The sequence below is a fragment of the Aotus nancymaae genome, unplaced genomic scaffold (assembly GCF_030222135.1).
Source record: "Aotus nancymaae isolate 86718 unplaced genomic scaffold, 86718_ANA_hifiasm-v0.15.2.pri h1tg000062l, whole genome shotgun sequence".
NCBI classification, from domain to species: Eukaryota; Metazoa; Chordata; class Mammalia; order Primates; family Aotidae; genus Aotus; species Aotus nancymaae.
In genome coordinates this window covers 29,557,700-29,577,859 of record NW_026988476.1, presented here as the reverse complement: position 1 = coordinate 29,577,859, position 20,160 = coordinate 29,557,700, and positions in this window count along the sequence as shown.

The window sequence follows — 20,160 nt, the reverse complement described above, 5'->3', positions numbered from 1 at the left end:
GTTAGTCCAAAATCATAGGTGTATATAAGTCCAGGTGGACAAGTATGCCCAGAATCCCAGGCACTGAGCTGAAAAGGGGATCATTTCCCAGTGGGCCTCACATCCCACAGAAACCGCTGTGCAAAAGTCGAGAAACAGATACAGAAAGTGACTGGCCTAAGGCTTGTCACTTGAATGTGAGTGGCTGAATGTGTGGCGGATGGTTGGAAATGAAATCCAAATCCCCTGACCTCTAATTTCAGAGGGTGCAGTGCCTCCCCCATGCCCGATTTTAGAGTTAAACGTCTTAGCAAGAGCTTTACTGCACTGAAGTCACCCTGAAAAGACATTAGCTTCCATCCGCACAGTCATTGCCCCCTGGTCTCTAATGAGAGTTTGCCCAGTTAAAGTTGCAACACTGGGTTTAACGTGAGAGATCTTGACTTTCAGCCTGTAACTTTTGAAAAGGGTCGATGTACTTAGGGCTTCCTGCTACAAAGTAAGAGTCAAGGACCCTCTTCCACAAAGAGGAGCTGGCCTTAGTGGGAAATGGAGAATGAGCTCCTTTAAATCACCGCTCTGTCACCAATCATTAAGAAAACTTTCCAAGAACATACATGTATCGTGTCTCCAGGAGGTCTGGGATTTGTGCAAGGTTCTGAGTAACATGCTACCACAGGAAGGTGGAGGTCCTGCTCAGCCCTAGAGACAGACACACACATGCAAACACACACACAGAAACCTTAGACACACAACTGGTAGTGTCGAGCCAAAGACTTAGCAGTATGAGGAGGGCACTGAACCCACCCATGCTCCAAAGAAGGAGAGGCCTTTCCCTGATCCACACGTGCATTCTCCCTCCTTCTCCCCCAAACCTGCCTCCTCCTCAAGCCCACGCATTAGTACATAGAATACGATTAGGCAGCGCTCTCAGGTGACAGAATTGTCAACGATGCTCTCGTTAAAACAACAGCACAGTCAAACAGACAGCATGCTAGCATGTGAAATGCGATCAGTTCTTTCAGACACGGCTCATGATGAATGGAGCCACACAAGGAGGACTGCAGCTATGCTGCGCCCCGAGCCGAACTGGGAGAATGGCTACCTACCAAAGTGCTGCACACTCTCATTTCACCCTCAGAGGCAGAAAAGAGGACTGCAAAGGACTCACGGTTCTCCCATGCTCTCCGCAAAGGACTCCCATTCCTCCTGCGGACCAAAGGTAACAACAAAAGCAGCTTTTTATTTGTAGAGCACACAACTTTTGGAAAATACACAGCTAAAACTGTCCCCGCTTTAAGTGCTTTACAGCACTTAAAGCGGGGACAGTTTTAGCTGTGTAATTTGAAAAACTTGCCTCTAAGTGCATAGATGATGAAGTTCGAATGGGGGAACTGTGTCCACTTGCGTTGAGCATTCTTTCAGTGAGAAAGGATTTGGTTACATTTTGACTCTTTAGCACTGATTCTCATTCTTGTCAATCAACTGTGAAATTCCTGTGTTAATTTCTAGCAGAGGTAATAGAGTTAGTCCAAAATCATAGGTGTATATAAGTCCAGGTGGACAAGTATGCCCAGAATCCCAGGCACTGAGCTGAAAAGGGGATCATTTCCCAGTGGGCCTCACGTCCCACAGAAACCGCTGTGCAAAAGTCGAGAAACAGATACAGAAAGTGACTGGCCTAAGGCTTGTCACTTGAATGTGAGTGGCTGAATGAGTGGCGGATGGTTGGAAATGAAATCAAAATCCCCTGACCTCTAATTTCAGAGGGTGCAGTGCCTCCCCAATGCCCGATTTTAGAGTTAAACGTCTTAGCAAGAGCTTTACTGCACTGAAGTCACCCTGAAAAGACATTAGCTTCCATCCGCACAGTCATTGCCCCCTGGTCTCTAATGAGAGTTTGCCCAGTTAAAGTTGCAACACTGGGTTTAACGTGAGAGATCTTGACTTTCAGCCTGTAACTTTTGAAAAGGGTCGATGTACTTAGGGCTTCCTGCTACAAAGTAAGAGTCAAGGACCCTCTTCCGCAAAGAGGAGCTGGCCTTAGTGGGAAATGGAGAATGAGCTCCTTTAAATCACCGCTCTGTCACCAATCATTAAGAAAACTTTCCAAGAACATACATGTATCGTGTCTCCAGGAGGGCTGGGATTTGTGCAAGGTTCTGAGTAACATGCTACCACAGGAAGGTGGAGGTCCTGCTCAGCCCTAGAGACAGACACACACATGCAAACACACACACAGAAACCTTAGACACACAACTGGTAGTGTCGAGCCAAAGACTTAGCAGTATGAGGAGGGCACTGAACCCACCCATGCTCCAAAGAAGGAGAGGCCTTTCCCTGATCCACACGTGCATTCTCCCTCCTTCTCCCCCAAACCTGCCTCCTCCTCAAGCCCACGCATTAGTACATAGAATACGATTAGGCAGCGCTCTCCGATTACAGTATTGTCAACGATGCTCTCGTTAAAACAACAGCACAGTCAAACAGACAGCATGCTAGCATGTGAAATGCGATCAGTTCTTTGAGACACGGCTCATGATGAATGGAGCCACACAAGGAGGACTGCAGCTATGCTGCGCCCCGAGCCGAACTGGGAGAATGGCTACCTACCAAAGTGCTGCACACTCTCATTTCACCCTCAGAGGCAGAAAAGAGGACTGCAAAGGACTCACGGGTCTCCCATGCTCTCCGCAAAGGACTCCCATTCCTCCTGCGGACCAAAGGTAACAACAAAAGCAGCTTTTTATTTGTAGAGCACACAACTTTTGGAAAATACACAGCTAAAACTGTCCCCGCTTTAAGCGCTGTAAAGCACTTAAAGCGGGGACAGTTTTAGCTGTGTAATTTGAAAAACTTGCCTCTAAGTGCATAGATGATGAAGTTCGAATGGGGGAACTGTGTCCACTTGCGTTGAGCATTCTTTCAGTGAGAAAGGATTTGGTTACATTTTGACTCTTTAGCACTGATTCTCATTCTTGTCAATCAACTGTGAAATTTCTGTGTTAATTTCTAGCAAGGGTAATAGAGTTAGTCCAAAATCATAGGTGTATATAAGTTCAGGTGGACAAGTATGCCCAGAATCCCAGGCACTGAGCTGAAAAGGGGATCATTTCCCAGTGGGCCTCACGTCCCACAGAAACCGCTGTGCAAAAGTCGAGAAACAGATACAGAAAGTGACTGGCCTAAGGCTTGTCACTTGAATGTGAGTGGCTGAATGAGTGGCGGATGGTTGGAAATGAAATCCAAATCCCCTGACCTCTAATTTCAGAGGGTGCAGTGCCTCCCCCATGCCCGATTTTAGAGTTAAACTTCTTAGCAAGAGCTTTACTGCACTGAAGTCACCCTGAAAAGACATTAGCTTCCATCCGCACAGTCATTGCCCCCTGGTCTCTAATGAGAGTTTGCCCAGTTAAAGTTGCAACACTGGGTTTAACGTGAGAGATCTTGACTTTCAGCCTGTAACTTTTGAAAAGGGTCGATGTACTTAGGGCTTCCTGCTACAAAGTAAGAGTCAAGGACCCTCTTCCACAAAGAGGAGCTGGCCTTAGTGGGAAATGGAGAATGAGCTCCTTTAAATCACCGCTCTGTCACCAATCATTAAGAAAACTTTCCAAGAACATACATGTATCGTGTCTCCAGGAGGGCTGGGATTTGTGCAAGGTTCTGAGTAACATGCTACCACAGGAAGGTGGAGGTCCTGCTCAGCCCTAGAGACAGACACACACATGCAAACACACACACAGAAACCTTAGACACACAACTGGTAGTGTCGAGCCAAAGACTTAGCAGTATGAGGAGGGCACTGAACCCACCCATGCTCCAAAGAAGGAGAGGCCTTTCCCTGATCCACACGTGCATTCTCCCTCCTTCTCCCCCAAACCTGCCTCCTCCTCAAGCCCACGCATTAGTACATAGAATACGATTAGGCAGCGCTCTCAGGTTACAGAATTGTCAACGATGCTCTCGTTAAAACAACAGCACAGTCAAACAGACAGCATGCTAGCATGTGAAATGCGATCAGTTCTTTCAGACACGGCTCATGATGAATGGAGCCACACAAGGAGGACTGCAACTATGCTGCGCCCCGAGCCGAACTGGGAGAATGGCTACCTACCAAAGTGCTGCACACTCTCATTTCACCCTCAGAGGCAGAAAAGAGGACTGCAAAGGACTCACGGGTCTCCCATGCTCTCCGCAAAGGACTCCCATTCCTCCTGCGGACCAAAGGTAACAACAAAAGCAGCTTTTTATTTGTAGAGCACACAACTTTTGGAAAATACACAGCTAAAACTGTCCCCGCTTTAAGTGCTTTACAGCACTTAAAGCGGGGACAGTTTTAGCTGTGTAATTTGAAAAACTTGCCTCTAAGTGCATAGATGATGAAGTTCGAATGGGGGAACTGTGTCCACTTGCGTTGAGCATTCTTTCAGTGAGAAAGGATTTGGTTACATTTTGACTCTTTAGCACTGATTCTCATTCTTGTCAATCAACTGTGAAATTTCTGTGTTAATTTCTAGCAGAGGTAATAGAGTTAGTCCAAAATCATAGGTGTATATAAGTCCAGGTGGACAAGTATGCCCAGAATCCCAGGCACTGAGCTGAAAAGGGGATCATTTCCCAGTGGGCCTCACGTCCCACAGAAACCGCTGTGCAAAAGTCGAGAAACAGATACAGAAAGTGACTGGCCTAAGGCTTGTCACTTGAATGTGAGTGGCTGAATGAGTGGCGGATGGTTGGAAATGAAATCAAAATCCCCTGACCTCTAACTTCAGAGGGTGCAGTGCCTCCCCAATGCCCGATTTTAGAGTTAAACGTCTTAGCAAGAGCTTTACTGCACTGAAGTCACCCTGAAAAGACATTAGCTTCCATCCGCACAGTCATTGCAACCTTGTGTCTAATGAGAGTTTGCCCAGTTAAAGTTGCAACATTGGGTTTAACGTGAGAGATCTTGACTTTCAGCCTGTAACTTTTGAAAAGGGTCGATGTACTTAGGGCTTCCTGCTACAAAGTAAGAGTCAAGGACCCTCTTCCGCAAAGAGGAGCTGGCCTTAGTGGGAAATGGAGAATGAGCTCCTTTAAATCACCGCTCTGTCACCAATCATTAAGAAAACTTTCCAAGAACATACATGTATCGTGTCTCCAGGAGGGCTGGGATTTGTGCAAGGTTCTGAGTAACATGCTACCACAGGAAGGTGGAGGTCCTGCTCAGCCCTAGAGACAGACACACACATGCAAACACACACACAGAAACCTTAGACACACAACTGGTAGTGTCGAGCCAAAGACTTAGCAGTATGAGGAGGGCACTGAACCCACCCATGCTCCAAAGAAGGAGAGGCCTTTCCCTGATCCACACGTGCATTCTCCCTCCTTCTCCCCCAAACCTGCCTCCTCCTCAAGCCCACGCATTAGTACATAGAATACGATTAGGCAGCGCTCTCCGGTTACAGAATTGTCAACGATGCTCTCGTTAAAACAACAGCACAGTCAAACAGACAGCATGCTAGCATGTGAAATGCGATCAGTTCTTTCAGACACGGCTCATGATGAATGGAGCCACACAAGGAGGACTGCAGCTATGCTGCACCCCGAGCCGAACTGGGAGAATGGCTACCTACCAAAGTGCTGCACACTCTCATTTCACCCTCAGAGGCAGAAAAGAGGACTGCAAAGGACTCACGGTTCTCCCATGCTCTCCGCAAAGGACTCAGATTCCTCCTGCGGACCAAAGGTAACAACAAAAGCAGCTTTTTATTTGTAGAGCACACAACTTTTGGAAAATACACAGCTAAAACTGTCCCCGCTTTAAGTGCTTTACAGCACTTAAAGCGGGGACAGTTTTAGCTGTGTAATTTGAAAAACTTGCCTCTAAGTGCATAGATGATGAAGTTCGAATGGGGGAACTGTGTCCACTTGCGTTGAGCATTCTTTCAGTGAGAAAGGATTTGGTTACATTTTGACTCTTTAGCACTGATTCTCATTCTTGTCAATCAACTGTGAAATTTCTGTGTTCATTTCTAGCAGAGGTAATAGAGTTAGTCCAAAATCATAGGTGTATATAAGTCCAGGTGGACAAGTATGCCCAGAATCCCAGGCACTGAGCTGAAAAGTGGATCAGTTAACAGTGGGCCTCACGTCCCACAGAATCCGCTGTCCAAAAGTCGAGAAACAGATACAGAAAGTGACTGGCCTAAGGCTTGTCACTTGAATGTGAGTGGCTGAATGAGTGGCGGATGGTTGGAAATGAAATCCAAATCCCCTGACCTCTAATTTCAGAGGGTGCAGTGCCTCCCCAATGCCCGATTTTAGAGTTAAACGTCTTAGCAAGAGCTTTACTGCACTGAAGTCACCCTGAAAAGACATTAGCTTCCATCCGCACAGTCATTGCCCCCTGTTCTCTAATGAGAGTTTGCCCAGTTAAAGTTGCAACACTGGGTTTAACGTGAGAGATCTTGACTTTCAGCCTGTAACTTTTGAAAAGGGTCGATGTACTTAGGGCTTCCTGCTACAAAGTAAGAGTCAAGGACCCTCTTCCGCAAAGAGGAGCTGGCCTTAGTGGGAAATGGAGAATGAGCTCCTTTAAATCACCGCTCTGTCACCAATCATTAAGAAAACTTTCCAAGAACATACATGTATCGTGTCTCCAGGAGGGCTGGGATTTGTGCAAGGTTCTGAGTAACATGCTACCACAGGAAGGTGGAGGTCCTGCTCAGCCCTAGAGACAGACACACACATGCAAACACACACACAGAAACCTTAGACACACAACTGGTAGTGTCGAGCCAAAGACTTAGCAGTATGAGGAGGGCACTGAACCCACCCATGCTCCAAAGAAGGAGAGGCCTTTCCCTGATCCACACGTGCATTCTCCCTCCTTCTCCCCCAAACCTGCCTCCTCCTCAAGCCCACGCATTAGTACATAGAATACGATTAGGCAGCGCTCTCAGGTTACAGAATTGTCAACGATGCTCTCGTTAAAACAACAGCACAGTCAAACAGACAGCATGCTAGCATGTGAAATGCGATCAGTTCTTTCAGACACGGCTCATGATGAATGGAGCCACACAAGGAGGACTGCAGCTATGCTGCGCCCCGAGCCGAACTGGGAGAATGGCTACCTACCAAAGTGCTGCACACTCTCATTTCACCCTCAGAGGCAGAAAAGAGGACTGCAAAGGACTCACGGGTCTCCCATGCTCTCCGCAAAGGACTCCCATTCCTCCTGCGGACCAAAGGTAACAACAAAAGCAGCTTTTTATTTGTAGAGCACACAACTTTTGGAAAATACACAGCTAAAACTGTCCCCGCTTTAAGTGCTTTACAGCACTTAAAGCGGGGACAGTTTTAGCTGTGTAATTTGAAAAACTTGCATCTAAGTGCATAGATGATGAAGTTCGAATGGGGGAACTGTGTCCACTTGCGTTGAGCATTCTTTCAGTGAGAAAGGATTTGGTTACATTTCGATTCTTTAGCACTGATTCTCATTCTTGTCAATCAACTGTGAAATTTCTGTGTTAATTTCTAGCAGAGGTAATAGAGTTAGTCCAAAATCATAGGTGTATATAAGTCCAGGTGGACAAGTATGCCCAGAATCCCAGGCACTGAGCTGAAAAGGGGATCATTTCCCAGTGGGCCTCACGTCCCACAGAAACCGCTGTGCAAAAGTCGAGAAACAGATACAGAAAGTGACTGGCCTAAGGCTTGTCACTTGAATGTGAGTGGCTGAATGAGTGGCGGATTTTTGGAAATGAAATCCAAATCCCCTGACCTCTAACTTCAGAGGGTGCAGTGCCTCCCCAATGCCCGATTTTAGAGTTAAACGTCTTAGCAAGAGCTTTACTGCACTGAAGTCACCCTGAAAAGACATTAGCTTCCATCCGCACAGTCATTGCCCCCTGGTCTCTAATGAGAGTTTGCCCAGTTAAAGTTGCAACATTGGGTTTAACGTGAGAGATCTTGACTTTCAGCCTGTAACTTTTGAAAAGGGTCGATGTACTTAGGGCTTCCTGCTACAAAGCAAGAGTCAAGGACCCTCTTCCGCAAAGAGGAGCTGGCCTTAGTGGGAAATGGAGAATGAGCTCCTTTAAATCACCGCTCTGTCACCAATCATTAAGAAAACTTTCCAAGAACATACATGTATCGTGTCTCCAGGAGGGCTGGGATTTGTGCAAGGTTCTGAGTAACATGCTACCACAGGAAGGTGGAGGTCCTGCTCAGCCCTAGAGACAGACACACACATGCAAACACACACACAGAAACCTTAGACACACAACTGGTAGTGTCGAGCCAAAGACTTAGCAGTATGAGGAGGGCACTGAACCCACCCATGCTCCAAAGAAGGAGAGGCCTTTCCCTGATCCACACGTGCATTCTCCCTCCTTCTCCCCCAAACCTGCCTCCTCCTCAAGCCCACGCATTAGTACATAGAATACGATTAGGCAGCGCTCTCAGGTTACAGAATTGTCAACGATGCTCTCGTTAAAACAACAGCACAGTCAAACAGACAGCATGCTAGCATGTGAAATGCGATCAGTTCTTTCAGACACGGCTCATGATGAATGGAGCCACACAAGGAGGACTGCAGCTATGCTGCGACCCGAGCCGAACTGGGAGAATGGCTACCTACCAAAGTGCTGCACACTCTCATTTCACCCTCAGAGGCAGAAAAGAGGACTGCAAAGGACTCACGGGTCTCCCATGCTCTCCGCAAAGGACTCCCATTCCTCCTGCGGACCAAAGGTAACAACAAAAGCAGCTTTTTATTTGTAGAGCACACAACTTTTGGAAAATACACAGCTAAAACTGTCCCCGCTTTAAGTGCTTTACAGCACTTAAGGCGGGGACAGTTTTAGCTGTGTAATTTGAAAAACTTGCCTCTAAGTGCATAGATGATGAAGTTCGAATGGGGGAACTGTGTCCACTTGCGTTGAGCCTTCTTTCAGTGAGAAAGGATTTGGTTACATTTTGACTCTTTAGCACTGATTCTCATTCTTGTCAATCAACTGTGAAATTTCTGTGTTAATTTCTAGCAGAGGTAATAGAGTTAGTCCAAAATCATAGGTGTATATAAGTCCAGGTGGACAAGTATGCCCAGAATCCCAGGCACTGAGCTGAAAAGGGGATCATTTCCCAGTGGGCCTCACGTCCCACAGAAACCGCTGTGCAAAAGTCGAGAAACAGATACAGAAAGTGACTGGCCTAAGGCTTGTCACTTGAATGTGAGTGGCTGAATGAGTGGCGGATGGTTGGAAATGAAATCCAAATCCCCTGACCTCTAATTTCAGAGGGTGCAGTGCCTCCCCAATGCCCGATTTTAGAGTTAAACGTCTTAGCAAGAGCTTTACTGCACTGAAGTCACCCTGAAAAGACATTAGCTTCCATCCGCACAGTCATTGCCCCCTGGTCTCTAATGAGAGTTTGCCCAGTTAAAGTTGCAACACTGGGTTTAACGTGAGAGATCTTGACTTTCAGGCTGTAACTTTTGAAAAGGGTCGATGTACTTAGGGCTTCCTGCTACAAAGTAAGAGTCAAGGACCCTCTTCCGCAAAGAGGAGCTGGCCTTAGTGGGAAATGGAGAATGAGCTCCTTTAAATCACCGCTCTGTCACCAATCATTAAGAAAACTTTCCAAGAACATACATGTATCGTGTCTCCAGGAGGGCTGGGATTTGTGCAAGGTTCTGAGTAACATGCTACCACAGGAAGGTGGAGGTCCTGCTCAGCCCTAGAGACAGACACACACATGCAAACACACACACAGAAACCTTAGACACACAACTGGTAGTGTCGAGCCAAAGACTTAGCAGTATGAGGAGGGCACTGAACCCACCCATGCTCCAAAGAAGGAGAGGCCTTTCCCTGATCCACACGTGCATTCTCACTCCTTCTCCCCCAAACCTGCCTCCTCCTCAAGCCCACGCATTAGTACATAGAATACGATTAGGCAGCGCTCTCCGATTACAGTATTGTCAACGATGCTCTCGTTAAAACAACAGCACAGTCAAACAGACAGCATGCTAGCATGTGAAATGCGATCAGTTCTTTCAGACACGGCTCATGATGAATGTAGCCACACAAGGAGGACTGCAGCTATGCTGCGCCCCAAGCCGAACTGGGAGAATGGCTACCTACCAAAGTGCTGCACACTCTCATTTCACCCTCAGAGGCAGAAAAGAGGCCTGCAAAGGACTCACGGGTCTCCCATGCTCTCCGCAAAGGACTCCCATTCCTCCTGCGGACCAAAGGTAACAACAAAAGCAGCTTTTTATTTGTAGAGCACACAACTTTTGGAAAATACACAGCTAAAACTGTCCCCGCTTTAAGCGCTGTAAAGCACTTAAAGCGGGGACAGTTTTAGCTGTGTAATTTGAAAAACTTGACTCTAAGTGCATAGATGATGGAGTTCGAATGGGGGAACTGTGTCCACTTGCGTTGAGCATTCTTTCAGTGAGAAAGGATTTGGTTACATTTTGACTCTTTAGCACTGTTTCTCATTCTTGTCAATCAACTGTGAAATTTCTGTGTTAATTTCTAGCAGAGGTAATAGAGTTAGTCCAAAATCATAGGTGTATATAAGTCCAGGTGGACAAGTATGCCCAGAATCCCAGGCACTGAGCTGAAAAGGGGATCATTTCCCAGTGGGCCTCACGTCCCACAGAAACCGCTGTGCAAAAGTCGAGAAACAGATACAGAAAGTGACTGGCCTAAGGCTTGTCACTTGAATGTGAGTGGCTGAATGAGTGGCGGATGGTTGGAAATGAAATCCAAATCCCCTGACCTCTAACTTCAGAGGGTGCAGTGCCTCCCCAATGCCCGATTTTAGAGTTAAACGTCTTAGCAAGAGCTTTACTGCACTGAAGTCACCCTGAAAAGACATTAGCTTCCATCCGCACAGTCATTGCCCCCTGGTCTCTAATGAGAGTTTGCCCAGTTAAAGTTGCAACATTGGGTTTAACGTGAGAGATCTTGACTTTCAGCCTGCAACTTTTGAAAAGGGTGGATGTACTTAGGGCTTCCTGCTACAAAGTAAGAGTCAAGGACCCTCTTCCGCAAAGAGGAGCTGGCCTTAGTGGGAAATGGAGAGTGAGCTCCTTTAAATCACCGCTCTGTCACCAATCATTAAGAAAACTTTCCAAGAACATACATGTATCGTGTCTCCAGGAGGGCTGGGATTTGTGCAAGGTTCTGAGTAACATGCTACCACAGGAAGGTGGAGGTCCTGCTCAGCCCTAGAGACAGACACACACATGCAAACACACACACAGAAACCTTAGACACACAACTGGTAGTGTCGAGCCAAAGACTTAGCAGTATGAGGAGGGCACTGAACCCACCCATGCTCCAAAGAAGGAGAGGCCTTTCCCTGATCCACACGTGCATTCTCCCTCCTTCTCCCCCAAACCTGCCTCCTCCTCAAGCCCACGCATTAGTACATATAATACGATTAGGCAGCGCTCTCAGGTTACAGAATTGTCAACGATGCTCTCGTTAAAACAACAGCACAGTCAAACAGACAGCATGCTAGCATGTGAAATGCGATCAGTTCTTTCAGACACGGCTCATGATGAATGGAGCCACACAAGGAGGACTGCAGCTATGCTGCGCCCCGAGCCGAACTGGGAGAATGGCTACCTACCAAAGTGCTGCACACTCTCATTTCACCCTCAGAGGCAGAAAAGAGGCGTGAAAAGGACTCACGGGTCTCCCATGCTCTCCGCAAAGGACTCCCATTCCTCCTGCGGACCAAAGGTAACAACAAAAGCAGCTTTTTATTTGTAGAGCACACAACTTTTGGAAAATACACAGCTAAAACTGTCCCCGCTTTAAGTGCTGTAAAGCACTTAAAGTGCTTTACAGCACTTAAAGCGGGGACACTTTTAGCTGTGTAATTTGAAAAACTTGCCTCTAAGTGTATAGATGATGAAGTTCGAATGGGGGAACTGTGTCCACTTGCGTTGAGCATTCTTTCAGTGAGAAAGGATTTGGTTACATTTTGACTCTTTAGCACTGATTCTCATTCTTGTCAATCAACTGTGAAATTTCTGTGTTAATTTCTAGCAGAGGTAATAGAGTTAGTCCAAAATCATAGGTGTATATAAGTTCAGGTGGACAAGTATGCCCAGAATCCCAGGCACTGAGCTGAAAAGGGGATCATTTCCCAGTGGGCCTCACGTCCCACAGAAACCGCTGTGCAAAAGTCGAGAAACAGATACAGAAAGTGACTGGCCTAAGGCTTGTCACTTGAATGTGAGTGGCTGAATGAGTGGCGGATGGTTGGAAATGAAATCAAAATCCCCTGACCTCTAACTTCAGAGGGTGCAGTGCCTCCCCAATGCCCGATTTTAGAGTTAAACGTCTTAGCAAGAGCTTTACTGCACTGAAGTCACCCTGAAAAGACATTAGCTTCCATCCGCACAGTCATTGCAACCTTGTGTCTAATGAGAGTTTGCCCAGTTAAAGTTGCAACATTGGGTTTAACGTGAGAGATCTTGACTTTCAGCCTGTAACTTTTGAAAAGGTTCGATGTACTTAGGGCTTCCTGCTACAAAGTAAGAGTCAAGGACCCTCTTCCGCAAAGAGGAGCTGGCCTTAGTGGGAAATGGAGAATGAGCTCCTTTAAATCACCGCTCTGTCACCAATCATTAAGAAAACTTTCCAAGAACATACATGTATCGTGTCTCCATGAGGTCTGGGATTTGTGCAAGGTTCTGAGTAACATGCTACCACAGGAAGGTGGAGGTCCTGCTCAGCCCTAGAGACAGACACACACATGCAAACACACACACAGAAACCTTAGACACACAACTGGTAGTGTCGAGCCAAAGACTTAGCAGTATGAGGAGGGCACTGAACCCACCCATGCTCCAAAGAAGGAGAGGCCTTTCCCTGATCCACACGTGCATTCTCCCTCCTTCTCCCCCAAACCTGCCTCCTCCTCAAGCCCACGCATTAGTACATAGAATACGATTAGGCAGCGCTCTCAGGTTACAGAATTGTCAACGATGCTCTCGTTAAAACAACAGCACAGTCAAACAGACAGCATGCTAGCATGTGAAATGCGATCAGTTCATTCAGACACGGCTCATGATGAATGGAGCCACACAAGGAGGACTGCAGCTATGCTGCGCCCCGAGCCGAACTGGGAGAATGGCTACCTACCAAAGTGCTGCACACTCTCATTTCACCCTCAGAGGCAGAAAAGAGGACTGCAAAGGACTCACGGGTCTCCCATGCTCTCCGCAAAGGACTCCCATTCCTCCTGCGGACCAAAGGTAACAACAAAAGCAGCTTTTTATTTGTAGAGCACACAACTTTTGGAAAATACACAGCTAAAACTGTCCCCGCTTTAAGTGCTTTACAGCACTTAAAGCGGGGACAGTTTTAGCTGTGTAATTTGAAAAACTTGCCTCTAAGTGCATAGATGATGAAGTTCGAATGGGGGAACTGTGTCCACTTGCGTTGAGCATTCTTTCAGTGAGAAAGGATTTGGTTACATTTTGACTCTTTAGCACTGATTCTCATTCTTGTCAATCAACTGTGAAATTTCTGTGTTAATTTCTAGCAGAGGTAATAGAGTTAGTCCAAAATCATAGGTGTATATAAGTCCAGGTGGACAAGTATGCCCAGAATCCCAGGCACTGAGCTGAAAAGGGGATCATTTCCCAGTGGGCCTCACGTCCCACAGAAACCGCTGTGCAAAAGTCGAGAAACAGATACAGAAAGTGACTGGCCTAAGGCTTGTCACTTGAATGTGAGTGGCTGAATGAGTGGCGGATGGTTGGAAATGAAATCCAAATCCCCTGACCTCTAATTTCAGAGGGTGCAGTGCCTCCCCAATGCCCGATTTTAGAGTTAAACGTCTTAGCAAGAGCTTTACTGCACTGAAGTCACCCTGAAAAGACATTAGCTTCCATCCGCACAGTCATTGCCCCCTGGTCTCTAATGAGAGTTTGCCCAGTTAAAGTTGCAACACTGGGTTTAACGTGAGAGATCTTGACTTTCAGCCTGTAACTTTTGAAAAGGGTCGATGTACTTAGGGCTTCCTGCTACAAAGTAAGAGTCAAGGACCCTCTTCCGCAAAGAGGAGCTGGCCTTAGTGGGAAATGGAGAATGAGCTCCTTTAAATCACCGCTCTGTCACCAATCATTAAGAAAACTTTCCAAGAACATACATGTATCGTGTCTCCAGGAGGGCTGGGATTTGTGCAAGGTTCTGAGTGACATGCTAAAACAGGAAGGTGGAGGTCCTAGTCAGCCCTAGAGACAGACACACACATGCAAACACACACACAGAAACCTTAGACACACAACTGGTAGTGTCGAGCCAAAGACTTAGCAGTATGAGGAGGGCACTGAACCCACCCATGCTCCAAAGAAGGAGAGGCCTTTCCCTGATCCACACGTGCATTCTCCCTGCTTCTCCCCCAAACCTGCCTCCTCCTCAAGCCCACGCATTAGTACATAGAATACGATTAGGCAGCGCTCTCAGGTTACAGAATTGTCAAGGATGCTCTCCTTAAAACAACAGCACAGTCAAACAGACAGCATGCTAGCATGTGAAATGCGATCAGTTCTTTGAGACACGGCTCATGATGAATGGAGCCACACAAGGAGGCCTGCAGCTATGCTGCGCCCCGAGCCGAACTGGGAGAATGGCTACCTACCAAAGTGCTGCACACTCTCATTTCACCCTCAGAGGCAGAAAAGAGGACTGCAAAGGACTCACGGGTCTCCCATGCTCTCCGCAAAGGACTCCCATTCCTCCTGCGGACCAAAGGTAACAACAAAAGCAGTTTTTTATTTGTAGAGCACACAACTTTTGGAAAATACACAGCTAAAACTGTCCCCGCTTTAAGTGCTGTAAAGCACTTAAAGCGGGGACAGTTTTAGCTGTGTAATTTGAAAAACTTGCCTCTAAGTTCATAGATGATGAAGTTCGAATGGGGGAACTGTGTCCACTTGCGTTGAGCATTCTTTCAGTGAGAAAGGATTTGGTTACATTTTGACTCTTTAGCACTGATTCTCATTCTTGTCAATCAACTGTGAAATTTCTGTGTTAATTTCTAGCAGAGGTAATAGAGTTAGTCCAAAATCATAGGTGTATATAAGTCCAGGTGGACAAGTATGCACAGAATCCCAGGCACTGAGCTGAAAAGGGGATCATTTCCCAGTGGACCTCACGTCCCACAGAAACCACTGTGCAAAAGTCGAGAAACAGATACAGAAAGTGACTGGCCTAAGGCTTGTCACTTGAATGTGAGTGGCTGAATGAGTGGCGCATGGTTGGAAATGAAATCCAAATCCCCTGACCTCTAACTTCAGAGGGTGCAGTGCCTCCCCAATGCCCGATTTTAGAGTTAAACGTCTTAGCAAGAGCTTTACTGCACTGAAGTCACCCTGAAAAGACATTAGCTTCCATCCGCACAGTCATTGCCCCCTGGTCTCTAATGAGAGTTTGCCCAGTTAAAGTTGCAACATTGGGTTTAACGTGAGAGATCTTGACTTTCAGCCTGTAACTTTTGAAAAGGGTCGATGTACTTAGGGCTTCCTGCTACAAAGTAAGAGTCAAGGACCCTCTTCCGCAAAGAGGAGCTGGCCTTAGTGGGAAATGGAGAATGAGCTCCTTTAAATCACCGCTCTGTCACCAATCATTAAGAAAACATTCCAAGAACATACGTGTATCGTGTCTCCAGGAGGGCTGGGATTTGTGCAAGGTTCTGAGTAACATGCTACCACAGGAAGGTGGAGGTCCTGCTCAGCCCTAGAGACAGACACACACATGCAAACACACACACAGAAACCTTAGACACACAACTGGTAGTGTCGAGCCAAAGACTTAGCAGTATGAGGAGGGCACTGAACCCACCCATGCTCCAAAGAAGGAGAGGCCTTTCCCTGATCCACACGTGCATTCTCCCTCCTTCTCCCCCAAACCTGCCTCCTCCTCAAGCCCACGCATTATTACATAGAATACGATTAGGCAGCGCTCTCAGGTTACAGAATTGTCAACGATGCTCTCGTTAAAACAACAGCACAGTCAAACAGACAGCATGCTAGCATGTGAAATGCGATCAGTTCTTTGAGACACGGCTCATGATGAATGGAGCCACACAAGGAGGACTGCAGCTATGCTGCGCCCCGAGCCAAACTGGGAGAATGGCTAACTACCAACGTGCTGCACACTCTCATTTCACCCTCAGAGGCAGAAAAGAGGCGTGCAAAGGACTCACGGGTCTCCCATGCTCTCCGCAAAGGACTCCCATTCCTCCTGCGGACCAAAGGTAACAACAAAAGCAGCTTTTTATTTGTAGAGCACACAACTTTTGGAAAATACACAGCTAAAACTGTCCCCGCTTTAAGTGCTTTACAGCACTTAAAGCGGGGACAGTTTTAGCTGTGTAATTTGAAAAACTTGCCTCTAAGTGCATAGATGATGAAGTTCGAATGGGGGAACTGTGTCCACTTGCGTTGAGCATTCTTTCAGTGAGAAAGGATTTGGTTACATTTTGACTCTTTAGCACTGATTCTCATTCTTGTCAATCAACTGTGAAATTTCTGTGTTAATTTCTAGCAGAGGTAATAGAGTTAGTCCAAAATCATAGGTGTATATAAGTCCAGGTGGACAAGTATGCACAGAATCCCAGGCACTGAGCTGAAAAGGGGATCATTTCCCAGTGGACCTCACGTCCCACAGAAACCACTGTGCAAAAGTCGAGAAACAGATACAGAAAGTGACTGGCCTAAGGCTTGTCACTTGAATGTGAGTGGCTGAATGAGTGGCGCATGGTTGGAAATGAAATCCAAATCCCCTGACCTCTAACTTCAGAGGGTGCAGTGCCTCCCCAATGCCCGATTTTAGAGTTAAACGTCTTAGCAAGAGCTTTACTGCACTGAAGTCACCCTGAAAAGACATTAGCTTCCATCCGCACAGTCATTGCCCCCTGGTCTCTAATGAGAGTTTGCCCAGTTAAAGTTGCAACATTGGGTTTAACGTGAGAGATCTTGACTTTCAGCCTGTAACTTTTGAAAAGGGTCGATGTACTTAGGGCTTCCTGCTACAAAGTAAGAGTCAAGGACCCTCTTCCGCAAAGAGGAGCTGGCCTTAGTGGGAAATGGAGAATGAGCTCCTTTAAATCACCGCTCTGTCACCAATCATTAAGAAAACATTCCAAGAACATACGTGTATCGTGTCTCCAGGAGGGCTGGGATTTGTGCAAGGTTCTGAGTAACATGCTACCACAGGAAGGTGGAGGTCCTGCTCAGCCCTAGAGACAGACACACACATGCAAACACACACACAGAAACCTTAGACACACAACTGGTAGTGTCGAGCCAAAGACTTAGCAGTATGAGGAGGGCACTGAACCCACCCATGCTCCAAAGAAGGAGAGGCCTTTCCCTGATCCACACGTGCATTCTCCCTCCTTCTCCCCCAAACCTGCCTCCTCCTCAAGCCCACGCATTATTACATAGAATACGATTAGGCAGCGCTCTCAGGTTACAGAATTGTCAACGATGCTCTCGTTAAAACAACAGCACAGTCAAACAGACAGCATGCTAGCATGTGAAATGCGATCAGTTCTTTGAGACACGGCTCATGATGAATGGAGCCACACAAGGAGGACTGCAGCTATGCTGCGCCCCGAGCCAAACTGGGAGAATGGCTAACTACCAACGTGCTGCACACTCTCATTTCACCCTCAGAGGCAGAAAAGAGGCGTGCAAAGGACTCACGGGTCTCCCATGCTCTCCGCAAAGGACTCCCATTCCTCCTGCGGACCAAAGGTAACAACAAAAGCAGCTTTTTATTTGTAGAGCACACAACTTTTGGAAAATACACAGCTAAAACTGTCCCCGCTTTAAGTGCTTTACAGCACTTAAAGCGGGGACAGTTTTAGCTGTGTAATTTGAAAAACTTGCCTCTAAGTGCATAGATGATGAAGTTCGAATGGGGGAACTGTGTCCACTTGCGTTGAGCATTCTTTCAGTGAGAAAGGATTTGGTTACATTTTGACTCTTTAGCACTGATTCTCATTCTTGTCAATCAACTGTGAAATTTCTGTGTTAATTTCTAGCAGAGGTAATAGAGTTAGTCCAAAATCATAGGTGTATATAAGTCCAGGTGGACAAGTATGCCCAGAATCCCAGGCACTGAGCTGAAAAGGGGATCATTTCCCAGTGGGCCTCACGTCCCACAGAAACCGCTGTGCAAAAGTCGAGAAACAGATACAGAAAGTGACTGGCCTAAGGCTTGTCACTTGAATGTGAGTGGCTGAATGAGTGGCGGATGGTAGGAAATGAAATCCAAATCCCCTGACCTCTAATTTCAGAGGGTGCAGTGCCTCCCCAATGCCCGATTTTAGAGTTAAACGTCTTAGCAAGAGCTTTACTGCACTGAAGTCACCCTGAAAAGACATTAGCTTCCATCCGCACAGTCATTGCCCCCTGGTCTCTAATGAGAGTTTGCCCAGTTAAAGTTGCAACACTGGGTTTAACGTGAGAGATCTTGACTTTCAGCCTGTAACTTTTGAAAAGGGTCGATGTACTTAGGGCTTCGTGCTGCAAAGTAAGAGTCAAGGACCCTCTTCCGCAAAGAGGAGCTGGCCTTAGTGGGAAATGGAGAATGAGCTCCTTTAAATCACCGCTCTGTCACCAATCATTAAGAAAACTTTCCAAGAACATACATGTATCGTGTCTCCAGGAGGGCTGGGATTTGTGCAAGGTTCTGAGTAACATGCTACCACAGGAAGGTGGAGGTCCTGCTCAGCCCTAGAGACAGACACACACATGCAAACACACACACAGAAACCTTAGACACACAACTGGTAGTGTCGAGCCAAAGACTTAGCAGTATGAGGAGGGCACTGAACCCACCCATGCTCCAAAGAAGGAGAGGCCTTTCCCTGATCCACACGTGCATTCTCCCTCCTTCTCCCCCAAACCTGCCTCCTCCTCAAGCCCACGCATTATTACATAGAATACGATTAGGCAGCGCTCTCAGGTGACAGAATTGTCAACGATGCTCTCGTTAAAACAACAGCACAGTCAAACAGACAGCATGCTAGCATGTGAAATGCGATCAGTTCTTTCAGACACGGCTCATGATGAATGGAGCCACACAAGGAGGACTGCAGCTATGCTGCGCCCCGAGCCGAACTGGGAGAATGGCTACCTACCAAAGTGCTGCACACTCTCATTTCACCCTCAGAGGCAGAAAAGAGGACTGCAAAGGACTCACGGGTCTCCCATGCTCTCCGCAAAGGACTCCCATTCCTCCTGCGGACCAAAGGTAACAACAAAAGCAGCTTTTTATTTGTAGAGCACACAACTTTTGGAAAATACACAGCTAAAACTGTCCCCGCTTTAAGTGCTTTACAGCACTTAAAGCGGGGACAGTTTTAGCTGTGTAATTTGAAAAACTTGCCTCTAAGTGCATAGATGATGAAGTTCGAATGGGGGAACTGTGTCCACTTGCGTTGAGCATTCTTTCAGTGAGAAAGGATTTGGTTACATTTTGACTCTTTAGCACTGATTCTCATTCTTGTCAATCAACTGTGAAATTTCTGTGTTAATTTCTAGCAGAGGTAATAGAGTTAGTCCAAAATCATAGGTGTATATAAGTCCAGGTGGACAAGTATGCCCAGAATCCCAGGCACTGAGCTGAAAAGGGGATCATTTCCCAGTGGGCCTCACGTCCCACAGAAACCACTGTGCAAAAGTCGAGAAACAGATACAGAAAGTGACTGGCCTAAGGCTTGTCACTTGAATGTGAGTGGCTGAATGAGTGGCGCATGGTTGGAAATGAAATCCAAATCCCCTGACCTCTAACTTCAGAGGGTGCAGTGCCTCCCCAATGCCCGATTTTAGAGTTAAACGTCTTAGCAAGAGCTTTACTGCACTGAAGTCACCCTGAAAAGACATTAGCTTCCATCCGCACGGTCATTGCCCCCTGGTCTCTAATGAGAGTTTGCCCAGTTAAAGTTGCAACATTGGGTTTAACGTGAGAGCTCTTGACTTTCAGCCTGTAACTTTTGAAAAGGGTCGATGTACTTAGGGCTTCCTGCTACAAAGTAAGAGTCAAGGACCCTCTTCCGCAAAGAGGAGCTGGCCTTAGTGGGAAATGGAGAATGAGCTCCTTTAAATCACCGCTCTGTCACCAATCATTAAGAAAACATTCCAAG